This window comes from Tamandua tetradactyla, chromosome 22 (assembly GCF_023851605.1).
Source record: "Tamandua tetradactyla isolate mTamTet1 chromosome 22, mTamTet1.pri, whole genome shotgun sequence".
Classification (NCBI taxonomy): domain Eukaryota; kingdom Metazoa; phylum Chordata; class Mammalia; order Pilosa; family Myrmecophagidae; genus Tamandua; species Tamandua tetradactyla.
Window position 1 is genome coordinate 32,615,798 of NC_135348.1, and position 16,285 is coordinate 32,632,082.

The 16,285-nt window shown below is 34.2% G+C and overlaps 1 long non-coding RNA gene across 1 annotated transcript; it reads right to left on the reverse strand.

The window, feature by feature from the left end:
• Positions 1-1,137: 1,137 nt before the first annotated feature.
• LOC143666174 (uncharacterized) lies at positions 1,138-12,841 on the reverse strand. Its single transcript, XR_013167443.1, has 3 exons — positions 12,785-12,841; positions 8,004-8,138; positions 1,138-1,232 (listed from the first exon to the last, which is right to left on the reverse strand). It is a non-coding gene; the product is annotated as an uncharacterized LOC143666174 (long non-coding RNA).
• Between the last annotated feature and the right edge of the window lie 3,444 nt (positions 12,842-16,285).

Below are 16,285 nucleotides of genomic sequence, written 5' to 3' on the forward strand. Positions count from 1 at the left end.
ATTTTATTTCATTATTTTATTGCTCATATGAAAAATGGTTACAAGAAGATCCTGAAGGTCATTCATTATTTTGCATTCCAGAAGAACTTTGCAATGACTGAAAATTATAAACGAAATACTTTATCAGAATCATTAATAGCAAAATTTATGACCAATAAGCTTTAAGGAAAAAATATTCATTGAGATTTATGTTGAACAAGGAACTGAGTCTGTCACAGCTTATATATGTCAGCTCATTAATCATTATTAAAAAAATCAGAAAAATGCTGTATATCAGCATTTCATAAAAAAATAATTTCTCAAAAGTATCAGTTGATTTATGCATTGATCATGCATTGTTTTTGTACTTTGTAAAATGCACCTGAAAATACTTATATCGTAATTATGTATCAAAGCTGAAAATGAAATTTTATATTTATATATCATCTACATGACCATATATGTATCTATATAATCATAGATGCAAATAGTTCTAATGTGATGATAGCTTATTAGCACCTCTCTTGGAGTACAAGTATGAAGACTACTTTAGATTAAACATGCCACAGAATCAAAACATATAGAATTCAAATACTCCACAAATATAAATGACTTGAGACTTAACTGTAAATAAATGTATTCAATAATAAATCTTGCCTTTTTAACCTAAATTATAAGAGTTCATATCGGTAGAAGTAAGCATGGCCAAATCACTGAATATAATAATACATTAATCTGTTTTGAACAGTATTTTTTCTAACATATAAGCCTATCAACACAGATAATTTAAACAAAGTAAACTAGAATAAATGTTGTATATATTCAAAGGCATGTATAATAAATCCAACATTGATTTTTTGGCTATATTTATTTTGAGTGTTTGTAATTCAACTTTATATACCCAGAAAATAAAAGTAGACAATATTATTGTAAGGAGTTATTTAAATAATTTTAATAAGGCACATTAGAGACCTGTAAATGACCCTGAATAAAGTAATGATGGCAGTCTAAATACAGATGGAATGTTGGGCAGGAAAACTAGAGTAAGGACTTTTATGCAACAGGATGTAAGAAAAACTGAATATTCATTCCTTCATCCATTTATTCACTAAATATTTTTGAGAACTGTTTTAAAGCTATTTGCTTACTATATTCTATGCATTTTTCTAGACGCTGAGAATAGAGGATTCAGCAAAGCAGAGCAAGTCTTTGTTCTTGTTATTCAATGGAGCATACATTCTAGTAGCTGGCCGCTGTGGAGATAAAAAAAAAATTAACTTAAAAAAACAAGTAAATGTAGTATATGTCAGGTGATATCAAGGGTTTTCATGAAAATTAAGGCGTGATAATGCAATGGCAAACAGGAGCCGTCCATACCTGCTCACTATTAACAGTCGTTAGGTCTTCAGGAATTTTGCAAGCCATTCCAGTTTTCAACCATTGGTCGTTTCAAGTAGGCAACATTGGGAGTATTTTACACCATAGAAATTGGAAATTAGCAAAAGTTACCAATTATTAGGGCCTCCCCCATAGGCTGCAGTTAAGCCTTTAACAACACTGGGATAAAAGTGCTGAGAGGGATGCATGGTGATAGAAAAGAGGCTCTCAGATTGGTAACTTTCAATAACAACCCTAAAGAAACTGTTTTTCTCTTCTAAATTTATCATCCAATCACTTGGGATTCGATGCTAACTGTGTGTGTGTGTGTGTGTGTGTGTGTGTATGCGTGTGTGTTTGCGCACATGTGCACGAATGCACATGTGTGTGTGTGTTGGGGGGCATTTCTCCTGATGGGAGGGAGCAGTAATGCATAGTTGTTAAATTAAAATTCTAAAGGGAATCTTCTAGAGTTTCAATTCCAATATCTTTCTCTCTTACTAAGTCATATCAAAATTTCCATTTTCTTACTCATGAATTGGAGATATTAATATAGCTTATTTTAAAAAATGGTTGCAAGATCCAGCAAAGCAAGGTAGGTAGCATATTTTTTCCACACCATGATTCAATAAAAACTATATATTATTATTATTATTACTAATACTATTATTGTTTTAATTATTACTCTTATTAATAGTAAAAAAGCACATTTTCAAAATATAAATTTACTATTATATTGTCACCTATAGCTGCAAGACTTAGATTTTTTTCTGGAGAAATTTAATAATAGTTACAAGAACAAATGTTTAATTTTTAACATTTAATAATTTGGTAACTATTTTGTGCCACTGTAAGAAGTGGCTTAAATACATTGGCTCATTTGATCCTCACAGTAAATCACTGAAAAAGTATTATGGTAATCTCCACTTTCTAGGCGAAGAAACTGTGCTCAGAACTGTTGTCATTACCCAAAGTGAGAATTCCACTGTAATTCTTAGAAATTACAAAGCCTGTGTTCATGGCCTGCCTAGTATGCTACCTCAAATATTAGTTGTAACATTCTATGATATATCCTTTGGAAGGAGAGATATTAACTAGTGGAATTCATTAAAGAGAACAGATATAAACCAAAATTAAGGATATGCTCTTTAAAATTTTTAATCTTTCTACTAAAATGTTGTAAATTGTGGATTTAAATTATTTGGTATGCTTAGCATATCTTTTGTACCGTGTTTTAGTAAGTACTTGCCAAAGGAGAAGGACTTTATTACATTATATAAATGTTACAAATATATTCCAAAATGATATTGTTGGAGATGGAATCTTGTCCTCCACAAAAGACATATTCAGGTCCCAACCCCTGGTCCTGTGAGTGTGGACCCAGGTTCTTTTCAAGATGCTACTTCAGTTAAAGTGTGTCCCCACTGCATCAGGTTGAGCTTAAATCTGGATTAACAGAGTCCTTTTTAAATGGAGTGAAAGTCAGAAGAGAGGGTAACCCTGGGAAGCAGCCTAGAAGTTAGAAGTCAATGGAACCCAGAACAGAAAGGAGAAGACCCCGCTATGTGCATTGATACTGACAGTGCAGTCAAGGAACCACAAACATTGCCTGCCACTGGGAAGATACTGTCCCTGGTCACTGGAGCAAGTCTTTTAGCCTCTGAATTTGTGACCCATTAAATTCCTGGTATTTAGCCAACCCATTTTATGGTATTTGTGTTAGGAGTTAGAAAACTAAAAAAGACTTCAACACAAAATTGTCCTTTTCTCAAGTCAAAAGAAAACATTGCATAGATTTGGCTGATTACCACAACTTTGCTTCTCTTAATATTGTTTTTATTTCAGGAGAATTGGCAGTATTGTGAATAAATACCTCAAAGAATATAGTCTCATCTTAAACTAAAAATTTAAGTATCTTGCATATAAATGTTTATTTCACAAACCACCTACTCTATAGGCGTGAGTAAAAGGCCACAAAATTTATTTTTACATATACATTTTAAGAAAATATTCAAAAAATCAGAGAACATTAAACTAAATTCTCCTAATTTGTATACAAATGCAAAAAAACAACATGTATTCTGGGTTGTTCATGTGTATTTGTAGACACTTGCATAAAGTCACACTCAACTTTATTATTTATCATAACTTTGAATAATGTTGTTGTTTATATTGAATTATTCATAAAATCCTAAAGGTAATTTATACATGAAAGAAAAGAAAAATATAACTCTTGTTAATATATCTTTCTTATGAACAAAAATCTAAAAGATTTATAATTGCCAGATTATGACAAGTTTATATCATATGTGTATTAACTTACAATTGCACCCTTAAGTAGAGAAGTTCTGTAATAGTACCTAAATCATGCAATATTTAATTTGGAAAGAACCTCGTGGGGGTTGTCACATCCACCACACCGAGGAGAAAGCTGGTCTCAATAACTTCCTAGAGTTTCCAAGTGGGCTGACGCAGTGTATGATATATTTTATTGTGAAACAGTCCCACCCTCATTCTTGTACATCAAGATAGTTCATTGTGAACCACTTCCACGAATATACAAATTTAACTCTCAAAAGCAGACATTTGGGATTGATACATGACCCTTAGATGTTTGCATTGCTCCATGGCATTAGAATCCAAGAAAAATAACAGTTCTTTTTCCATTTTTCTAAATGAAATGAACATTCTCATCCCACTTCACCTAAATTGTTGGACATTTTAATCATACATGTCTGGATTCACTTATCCCCTCAATTGGAATTATAAATGAATATTGTGCTTTAAGCACTCCAAGTAAATTGGAGAACATATTATTTTTAAACTAGTATGATTTGATTTAATGCATTTAGTACATTAAAAGTAAATATTACTATTTACTTACTGTAAGTTCTATTTACTTGCTGTAAGATTGAATGTACATTTTTAGACTTCTTTTTACTTCACTTCCAGCATTTTTATCATGAAAATAATAGTAGTCACTACTTTAGGTATAGAATATGCTTTTTATAAATGTTAGTTTTTACTCTTCAAAGCTAGTCCAAACTGCTAGAAGTATCTACTCATTCTCTGCCAACACTGGAGACCAGCTCACTGGTTTGCAATGCTAAGTGTTAATTTTTCAAGCTTTCGCACAGCTTCCCATTAAAATTTCTGCTACAGCTTGGGTGGATGATAATAGTGCAATTTAATTCCTTGTTTCTCAAACAGCCTTCCTCTCACCCTCAAAGTTTTGAATTTTAATTAACGTTTCTATAGGTTCTCAAAAATTTGCTCTGTTTAGTCATGTTTATTATTACTTATTAAGAATGTTGAATCATGAAGAAAGCTCTTTAAATTGTATGAAAGAAGATAAACTAAATTAACTATAAATTATTTTCAAACATGATACAGTTGAATCTTCTTAAGAAGATAGTTCATAACTACAAAAGAAAAACAATGAAGAGGTATTTTGGCAAACTCTTATTAATATATTGTCTAAAATTCACACTAACTATAATAAATATTTTAAGTAGGTGCTTTTTTTCAATAGAGATGATATCTTTGAAAAGTTTTGTCAATTAAAGTACAATTATATAGATATAGTCTTTCCTTATTCCCTAAGCCCTTATAAAACATTTGTACAGCCTTAAAAAATGTATGACCAAGTAATTTTTCATGGGTAAACAGGATTCACTTTCATGAAGGAAGATATTTACAAATCCATAAAGGTTTATCGGAAATTTGATTTTCTAATTGTTCTTGTCTGGCATTTCTTCTCTGCTGATTATTCACAGAGGGGTATGAAGACTTCTGACCGTCGTCTGTCATTGGTCATTCTGTCTTGCCATGTTCCCCAGAGCGCACGTGCATGACAACAACAGGGATTATTTGAAGTTTTTAAAGTTCCGAGTGGATTTCAGCATGGTTGCACAGCGATGACACAAGAGAGACTGAACTCTGTACCATGCAAGGGGAGGCGGTCCTGATTATTAATAGTACTTATGCCTTCATTACCGCTCAAACATTTCTCAAACTAGACTTCGCTTCTTCATGAATTGCATTAGTCCCTTTGTCTCTCCTTGTCTCTTAAAAATTGGTCTTCTCATGTGTTGGCAAGGAGCTATGGGAGATCTTCTTGTGATCAACTGCTCTTTCATTAGGGCATGATGGGGGAGGTGCCTTTAGGTCTATGGTTAGGCACGGGTGGTGCTTGGAGATCATTTCAGCCTTAACTGTTTTAACAGAGTTTCTTAGCAGTTTCCTTAAGAGATTCTTTAAGGACCTCCTCAATGTATAAAAATTAATTTCTTGAGTTAAACAATCGCACCACCCCAAAACTCTACAGGCTAATTACAGGAGGATTACAAATGCCTTGAATTGACAGTGACATTTTTGAAACAGCAAACCTTATCATAATTATGCAGTAGAGCATTGATGAGACACTATCCCTAAGCCCAGTTCCCATGGCAAGACCCTTCATCATGTGTAAATGTCCCTTTAAAATTTATCTTGGAAGTATGATACAAATTTCTTTAGAAGTTTTTATTCTACCTTTTGCCTCACTGATAGGTGGAGAGCAAGTAAAAAGAGGGTTCCAATTCATGGGACAAAAAAATAAACATCATTAAGAAGGTGTTTAGAGTGCTTTAAAATATGCACACTATTTTTATCTACAGGCACAAATAAAAGAAATTGAGCCATAATGGGGTTGAAACTTCTTACAAAAAATAAACATTTGTAATCAAATTTTCAGAACTCCATGTCAATTCATAAGGGATACATCATGCAAATATCTAATCCTTGGTTATAAATATCAAAGCAATGAAAGTGAAATGGACATATTTGTGAATGCGAGTAGAGCATAGGAACTTATAGATAATCAAAGAGGTTACACAGGTGATGGACCTAGGAATAAACTACCTTTCCCCATGTAATGTACAGGGATGTACTCAGAATGGAGATTGACTTTCTCAGGCAGACTGTAAGAAGGGATTAAAGAGGATGCAGATTAATGTATAGGTGATTCATTCTTGTATTTGAAGAATGCATGCCTACTCTCCTACCCCAAAATAATCAGGTTCATCAAATGTTCTGTTTACTTTCCCAGTCTTTCTATATGTTCCTTCATGCCTCTTTTCTGGGTTTCTTGTTTTGTTTGTCACTTATTCAAGTTTTTATCAGTTTATTTTCATCCCTTGTAAATTACTTTTGAAGTTCATATACAGTAATCTATCAAGTTGTCTTCGATTTCCCTGTCTGGAATCAAATATATTCTAGTGGTCTTGATAAGTGACTTCCAAATATTTTTTATTATAAAACCATCCAAAGTAAGAAAAAATATTTTATGCTGTCACTCTCCTCACACACACACACAAATGTATGTGTGCATGTGTGTGTACATACATATAGAAACTGAAAAGTCATGAGCTTGTATTTATTTATTAATCCGAAGCTTCCTGACATCCGTTTTCCTATTCTAGTCACATAGGCTCAAGTTCAGTCTGAAGTAACCTTTCCCAGTCTAGTATGCTATTTTACATTCTCTCAGTTTTACAATTCTGGTAAAAAAAAAAAAAAAATCTAATATATAGATCCTATGATGCACTATTTGTTACAAAAACCACTGCTCTTTTCAAATACAGTAGAGAGAAAGAACACTTTAGGAAGATGTAGTATCAGGAGAGTGTTCTGAGTTGACTGCTACCTAGCCCATTAGTAGATTGACAATTGATTTAGAAAAGCATGTTGAAAAGGAAATAAAGTATTGACTTGTAAATCAGTTGCAAAGAAGTTAGACTTCAGAAGAAATGGTACATTAAGAAACAAACACACGCACATAAGAAATATTTAAAAACTATACATTTCCAAGGACACTAAGATAGTACTTATTTGATTTATGATTTAAAAAGAAAAAAACAGGATTTTCCTCATAATAGTGTCACATTCATATAGGTCATGACATATCTTCTAGTAATGGTGTTGTAGAAGTCAGAGATAAAGCTGTTCTCTTCAGAAGTCAATAACTTTAGAGAAATATTCATCATTTTATATTTTGTGGGAGGCTAGCAATAGAGAGGACGATGTTATTTTTGGTTTATCTCAGGGTATATTTTTGTATTTTGCTTTGTTTTATGACTATGAACTGTGAGGGGCGTGATTATTTAAGGCAAATTGTCAATTCTGTTTCCATGCTATCCTGAATTGCCCTGATCAGAGGCAAGTATGTGTCTCTTCCCTATCTCCACATGCGGTATCCCAGTCCCTCCAACTTGTTAGAGAGTGGAAAGCAGGACCTGTACAACTGAGCAGAATGTACCTGGCACTGGATATTCAAAGACTGATGGGTTGCCTCTGGCAGTAAATGTGCCCAAACCCTCTTTCCTCTCATGTGGAAGACTATGTGTTCCTCCCAATTTTGAATCCTTTTTTCTCACCACGATTGCAGCACTGTCTCCAGTCTAATCTACTTTAAAAAGTTGAAAAATGCATTATAAAATTCAACACTAGAATCCTGAGGTGCATTAGAGTATATTTGATGAGAGAGTTAAAAGTGGAAAATACATCTTTTTCTTATTAAGTTGTATTCTGACTCAGAAAAATTAAAGAGTAGCGTTTCATACTCATGATACAGTACTACGGGGATTTGCAGTTACCTTTTTAATTACCTTCACTGATGCTCTTCATTTCTTCACACTCCTCCAAGACACCCTTTTCTGTCTTTTCCTTTCAACCTGCAGAACTTCCTTTAGTCAATCTGGTAGGGCAGGTCTTTTGTTGATGAACTCTCTCAGTCTGTTTATCTGTGAAAATTTTAAGCTTGCCCTCATTTTTCTAGGAGAGATTTGACAGAAAAAGTATTTTACACTGGCATAGGAGAGTTTTGACAGAAAAAGTATTTTGCACTGGCAGTTTTTCTCTTTACATTGCTTAAATATATATCGTACTCCGCTTTCTCAATTCCATGGTTTCTGATGAAAAATTAGCCCTTAGAGTTTGAGGATCCCTTACATGTGGCAAATCACTTTTCTCCAGCTGCTTTCAGAATTCTCTCTTTATCTTTGGCATTTGATGTTCTGATTATGTGTCTCAGGTTAGATCTATTAGATATATTCTGATTGGAGTTTCCTGTGCTTCTTGGACAGGTATATTTTTTGAGGTTGTGGAATACAACCCCCAGGGTAACAACAAAGAAATTATTTTTAAAATATACAGAACAGAAATGAGAAAGGGATTGGTCAGATATATCAAAAAAAAAAAAAAAAAGATCAACTATACAGAAAAGGAAGTTGCCACAAAAGAAAACAATGACAAAAATAAGTATTACATATAAAGACCAAAGGACAATATGGCTGAAGTAAGTACTGCCTTTACAGTAATAACACTGAATGTTGATGGATTACAATAACCAATCAAAAGCACAAATTTTTTTGGATTTTAAAAAGGTGCAGAATGGATAAAAAACGTACCATCCAACTGTATGCTGTTTATAAGAGACTCCACTTAGACCCAAAGACACAAATCAGTTGAAAGTGAATGGATGTAAAAGATATTCCATTCACATAGTAACCAAAAAAGCTGGAGAAGCTACACTAATGTTGAACAAAATAATCTTAAAGTCAAAAGCTGTTTTAAGAGAAAAAGAAAGTCACTATATATTAATAAAAGGGACATTCTGCTAAGAAGAAATAATAATCATAGATATTTATATATTTGTTTATATATATTATTTATTTTATTATATTATTTATATATGTTTATTTACCTAACCACAGTACTCCAAAATACATGAGGCAAACATTGGCAAATATAGAGGGAGAAACAGACATCTTTATAATATTAGGCACTTCAATACACCACCCTCTATATGGGAGATCAACAATGAAAGAAAAAATATGAATCGTGATAAATGAACTAGAAACAGACACACCAGAACATTGCGCCCTAAAACCGCAGTATATACATTTTTCTCAAATTACATGGATCTTCCTCTAGGTTAGACAACATGTTGGGTCACAAAATCAGTCTCATTAAATTTAAAGAAGATTGAAATTTTATACAAAGCATCCTCTATAATCATAATTGAATGAAGCTGGAAATCAATACTAAGTGGAGAACTGGAAAACCCACAAATACATGGAAAATAAATTATACTCTCTTAAGCAAATTAATAGGTCAAAGAAGAAATTACAAGGAAATTAAGTAAATATCTGTAGGTGAATTAAAATAAGAATAGAACCTATCAAAACATATGAGAAGTAGCAAAGGCAGAGATGAGAGGAAAATTTATAGACCTATATGCCTTCATGAAAAGAACAAAGAGATAAAATAGAAGATCTAACTGCATGCCTGGAGGAACTAAAAAAAATAAATAACAGAAAACTCATACTAAAAAATGTAGAAGTAAAGAAATAACGAAGATGAGAGCAGAAATAAGTAAAATTGAGAATAAAAAGCAACAGAGGTAATGAACAAACCAAAGTTGGTTCTTTGAAAAGATTGATAAAATTGATAAATTCATAGCTTGACTGACAAAGAAAAAAATGAGAGAACAGACAAATAAATAAAATCAGAAATGAGAGGGGGGATATTACTGCTGGCCTCATCAAAATAAAAGGGATCATTAGAAGATACTATGAACCACTGTATGCCAACAAGTTAAAAAATCTAGGTGAAATGGATGAATTCCAACCTATTTCAACTCGAGTTGAAGTAAAGATCTCAAGGGACTAATTACAAGTAAAGAGATTGAATCATTTATCAAAAATCTCCCAATTAGAAAAACTCAGGAAGAAATTACTTCACAGGTGAATTCTACCAATCATTCCAAGAAGAATTAACACTAATCCTGCTCAAACTCTTCCAAAAAATTAAGGAAGGAGGGAACACTATTTAAGTCATTGTGTAACTCATCGTATTAAACAATATCACCCTAATGTCAAAACCACATAAAGAAAGCAAAAAAGGAACTTACACAGCACATTATAATTATTATTAATTATGTATGTGAATGTGGTTAAAAGGGGTAATTTTAGGTTGTGTTTATGTTACTAGAATAAAAATTAAAGAAAACCAAAGAAGAAAGAAGGGATATGAATTGAGAAAGGTTTTACTATGGGCTGAGAAGAGGATATGATTTATTTTAAATATTCTCTAATAAGGCTCACATCTAGGCTTATGATGTTTGTTAAGGCTGTCACATTTTTATAACTTCACTTTTGTTAAAAGTAAAAACTAAAATGAAGGGGCAAAAAAGGAGAGAAACACCCAGAAAACATAGATGAATATTTGAGATATTACCTTGGTACATTAATTTTATTATCAATAATCAAATTGCCTTACTGAATTATTTACATATTTATTTTACATTTATATATTCATCATGTTTTATTGTAAAGAAGTTATAATACAAAACAGATTATAAACCTTTAGTGGTGAGACCGCTTTTTGCTTTGCAACTTTAGAACTTTTAAAACCCTAAAAATTGTAGGTAGTGCTGTTTGATGACTGAAAAGAAAATAAGACACTTAAGTAGGATAAAAAAGACCCCAGTTGTGGTTTTAAAAAGGCTAAGATGTCTAAAAGTAAAGGAAAACATTTTTAAACATATCCATTCCACTGCATAAGAGACATCTAGATCATATATTTATTGAATAAAGAATAAGAATGGTAAAATTAAAGCTTATATTGTGCATTAAAATATGCAAGACAATGTATTACATTAAACAATTAACTAGCATATGCGATAACTCATAGTACAAGAATGTAGTGGTTTTTGACATAATGAATGAATATATGCACAAATATACGACAAAGCTCTCTAAATGTAAAATCATATAATGTCATTAACATTTATTTTTCATCATTTGTTTGGCATTGTTTTATATTATCATCACAAATTACTCAGAAAAAACTGCCAACACCTATAAAATGCTCTCTTAACTTCCTCTAGCTAAGATCATGATCTTTAAGCCCACAAGTGTTTGACAAGGCCATACCCCGGTATCAATGCCCCTCCTCAACTAGTTAGTACACAAGTTGTACTAACTAACAGAACCTCCTCCTCCCTTAAGCAGTAGTTGAAAATTCAACGTTTCTTAGATTCTCTCCCAGCCCCATGCAGCAAATCATTCTTTTCTCTTTGATTCCGCAGATAGTTGAAAATGTTCCCAGTAAACATCTACCAATTTTATTTTACCGATATTTAATTAAATTATATTTTAATCTCCCCATAATAGCTTGTCAGCCGCTTCCAAGCAATATTGATTTTTTTATCCTTATATTAAGACCAAAATTTAGCATTTGGCTTATTCTTCTGTCATCAGCTCTGGAATCATTTTTATCTGGGCTTTCAGGTGGGCTCAGCTTTCTGTTTCTTATATGAAATTTGGGCAAACTGGATAGCCTATGATATCCTTGCCTGTGAAATGCAGATTCTGTGAGAGTCAAATGGTATAATATAAAGAGAGAAATCAACAGAGTTAGGAAATGTTTAATAAGTGGCAACTAATGTTGACTGAGTGAATGAAAGAAGGAATGAGCAGAAGACAATTGAACCTATGCCAAATATCTCGAAAGTAACGAAAGCATCATTCTGAATCCTTAAATCCAGAGGTTTCTTATGACATAGAAAACCAGCCCAAATGTCCTTCCTATTAATTAAACCTAGGAGAAGCCTGACAAATTAATAATTAAATCATCACGTGGTGTCAGACTGTATGATTGGGGTGAAATATATAAAAGTTAATAGCTAGCTTTTAGAGTTAATAATAAAATAAATAAATGTTATATATTATAATATGTAATTTCTCCCTGTACCTTATCGTGAGTCTGCTTATTTTATTCCTTCTATTTTTCCTAGTCTCTTTTGCAAATCTCTATTCTTGCTGCCCTTTCCTCATTTTCTTTCTCTACTTTTTTTTCTTTTAGCCATTTACATCTCTGCCTGTATCTACAATATATATTCATATATACACTGATTTTCTTCCCCAAATGTGTATATAATCCTAGGTTTCACTTGGACTGATAATGTTTATTAATATCGCAACTTCACTCCAGAAATTATTTAATATCAATGGAAGACATTTAGTGGAACATTTTTTTTATGACCCATGTTTTGCCATGTTTTCTTGTTGAGACACATAGTAGCAGATCAAGAGTAAATGACTGAGCAGAGGGAAGACACCTGGAAAGTCTAAAAACCAACTTTAAGTCACTGGTTACCTCTGGAGAAGGGAAAAGAAGTAGGGATGGCATTTCTGTTGTTTATAATTCATTATTTCTCTCTTAAAAAAATGCCAAAACCAAAATTCCAATATATTAACTATGATTAAATTGGGTATGGGGATGACATATTATGGGACCATATTACTTCATGGTCTTTTTTGGTTTGGCATATTTTAAAATAAAAACAAATATTTTTATAAGTATGAATGAATGCATTACTTACTGTAATTAGCAAAGAAAGTCAAGATATGAATGCAGGTCCCTCTGGATATTATTTTCTGAAAAGAAAAATAAAGATCTTTTTTTTAAATGTAATGCTAAGTCAAGTGAATTAACTTCAAAATATAGATTTTTCTCATGATAACTATTATACGTCCAAAATTCATACTGTCCTATTTCAGTATCTAAAGTTAAATATAGAGAGTTACAGAACCCTGGATATGTTAATTAACTCAATTTTAATAAGATAATAACAGAATGATTCAGAATGGCTAATGCATACTGTGGGGAAAAAGTAGTTTTTTTTTTTAAAAAGCAGAATTTTTAAGAATTTAGGAAGCACTTGAGAGTTGGTGATCAAATTTTATTTATCTGAATTTCAACAGAACCCTCCTGGCACATAGCATGTGCTCAATTTCATTTTGCTACTGTCGTTGTTGTTACAGAAAGTTTGGTAAATATTGTCATACATTTAAGCAGACTTTTGTAAAACTAAGTACAAATGATAGAGGAGTTATTGTATTGATAAATACTTTACAAATTTAAAAGGTGAAAATTCTTAAGTGGATAGATGCAGTAGGTATGTACCCGAACAAGCATTTGTTCTTAATCTTAATCTGCATCCCTGGGTTGCAAATCCATCGTCAATAGGATCTCTTGCAGATGTTATTTGTAGTTAAAGGGGACCTAACTGAATGAGGTCTTCTAAAGTGGATCCAGAAGTCGCAGAAGTGAGGAAGAGAATACATTGCCATGTGATTGGAAGCAGAGATGCCAGGCAAAGAATTCCAAAGATTTTATCACACCAGAATGGAACCTGCTCCAGGAGCAAACAAGCCATCTAGCTTCTGAAAATGTAAAACAACAAATTCCCATTGTTTAATCCAATTTATTGTGTGATATTTGTCCTAATAGCTCTGGCAAACTAAAGCAGTACAGCTGAGAGTATCTTCCTGTTCCAACTTGACCAAGACTCTTCTTTTTCTGGTCTTACTCAAGTTCTTCTGATCTTTTTCTATGCTTTCCAAATTTTCTTCTTTTCATCAAATGATTTAAACATGCAATGCTACTTTCTTGAAACAGGTCGCTCACAATTATTGATAAGAAATTTTGTATCTGTAATTCCTCAACTAAATAGGGTATCTTTACCAATATTATGATATCTTTGCCAATATTAGTCTTGAATAGTTTTTACATTCATTGAACATGACCAGTGAAATACACCCTCCCACATTAGCTACTTACTGCTCCATATAAGTTGTATTTCTTGCTACTTATATAACCCTATGTTCTAGTTTGCTAGCTGCTGGAATGCAACACACCAGAGACGGATTGGCTTTCAATAAAAAGGGATTTATTTAGTTGATGTATAGTTCTTCAGAGGAAAGGCAGCTAACTTTCAACTGAGGTTCTTTGTTACGTGGGAAGGCACAGGATGGTCTCTGCTGGCCTTCTCTCCAGGCCCCTGGGTTCCAACAACTTTCCCCGGGGTGACTTCTTTCTGCATCTCCAAAGGCCTGGGCTGAGCTGTGAGTGCTGAGATGAGGTATGCTGAGCTGCTTGGCTGTGCTACATTGAGGATCGCATTTAAGCACCAGCCAATTAAATCAAACATCATTCATTGCAGCAGGCACGCCTCCTAGCCGACTGCAGATGTAATCAACAACAGATGAGGTTCACATGCCACTGGCTCATGTCCACAGCAATAGAATTCAATACATTCACCTGGCCAAGTTGACGCCTGAATCTGACTACCAAACCCTGCATGCTCATAGCTCTGATCTCTGGAGAGCAATTCAATCTTCTGTCTTCTGGATTTGTTTTTGTTTGTTTGTTTGCTCTGATACAGTAACTTTAATTTCCCTATCAAAATCACAGTTAAAATCAGTTTTCCTTCCTCTCCCTCTACTAAAAAATATGCAGAAATAGGTGCCATGATGTTTCCTGAACTCTCTCTTATCAGTACCATCTCTACAATTTCTCCTTAGTTCAAAACCATTTGTTGCCCAGGATCGTGTGTGTTATACTTGAAAAAAAAATGTATTTATTTCATTCATATAGATGATGTTTCTCAGCCACAAATTGCTGGGAAATTCACAGACACATGCTCAGCAGCCATCTCTCGGCCCTTGCCTAGTCCCTTCTCCTCCCACTACCTCCTTTTCTACTGTGCAATAACATTTCAGTCTATTTCCATCTCACAGTTTTGGGGAGACGTTAGGTATAATGAAAGGCCCAACCATACCTTAAACCCCGAAAATGGGAACAACTAACCCCAGATGCTTATGGGGGCAGAATTAGCATTACCAATGTCAGGACCCTCTTCCCAGGTCATATAAATACCCTTAGAAGCACAGATTTGTCTCCCTTCTCAAATGTGAACGGGGGCATGCAGAGCTGCCATCCACCAAACCTGACCGAGCAGTCATCCTCCCCGGGAGACCAGCCGTGATAGGATCTCTTTCCCTGCTGTTTTGGACCCTTTGTGATGTGTAAGGAATAAAGGCGTCATTTGTTGATGGTTTTTGTTGTGCCAGAACCTTCGTTCTCACATTACTCCATACTGCAACTTGCTCCAAAGATGTTTGTGCAGTAGGTGGCGTGCAAGGGAAAGTAAGAAGTTGGCTGATTGTTTTGCTCTTTTGCCATTCTTTTCAATGCTTTATTATAGGAGCATCTCGTGCAACACAGTCGCATGTTTTTTTATTTTTATTTTTTTACTAAACTGAGGGGCTTCCCTCTCCCTACCAACCTGGATGAAGAAGATACCACCTGCAGCTGCGTGACCTAGGGCTTTCTGTCTCTGTCCTCTTGGGGAAAAGCAGTGATAGGGCTTTGAGAATTTCCCACAAGAATGCCAGGGAGATGGCTAGTTTGTACCACACTGAGATCACTGAGCTTGGGGCTTCTACTACGCACAATCTACTCACAGGTTCTTATATCTATTATTTTCTTGGAACTAGACATACCTGCACCCAGGCAACCCGGATTGATCCTGTGGTCAGTATGAAGCCAGCCATTACTCAGGAGACCATTACAATTGAAGATGGGGACCTGGAGATAAAATCAAAAGTCTGGGCTTTTACAGAGGAGGACATACTGGATATGAAAAATAGGTATGGACAGAAACTAGAGAGGACCTCCCGTTCAACCTTACAGTGAGGGTGCTACTATCACCCTAATCAACCAAGCTAAGTGGAGGAGCCGTCATTGCCTCAAGTACAACCCAATCCTCCAATAAACTGTTAGTTGGACTTAAGGGAGGTGGAGGCCAAGGCTGGGGAAGGAACAGCTGATGGTGCCGCTGCAGGCCTGCTGCAGCCACAGCCTCCCTTTGACTCAATCCTTCAGGGAGGCAGATGAACACATCCCCCTCTTGATGACCTCCCCTGTTTGTCACCCCATGTGTGCTTTGTGTCTCCTCTCCAGTGTGAAGTGGGGCATGAGCAGCTGCCATCCACCGACTCTGACCAAGCAGTTGGCTTCCTCAGGATACCAGCCATGA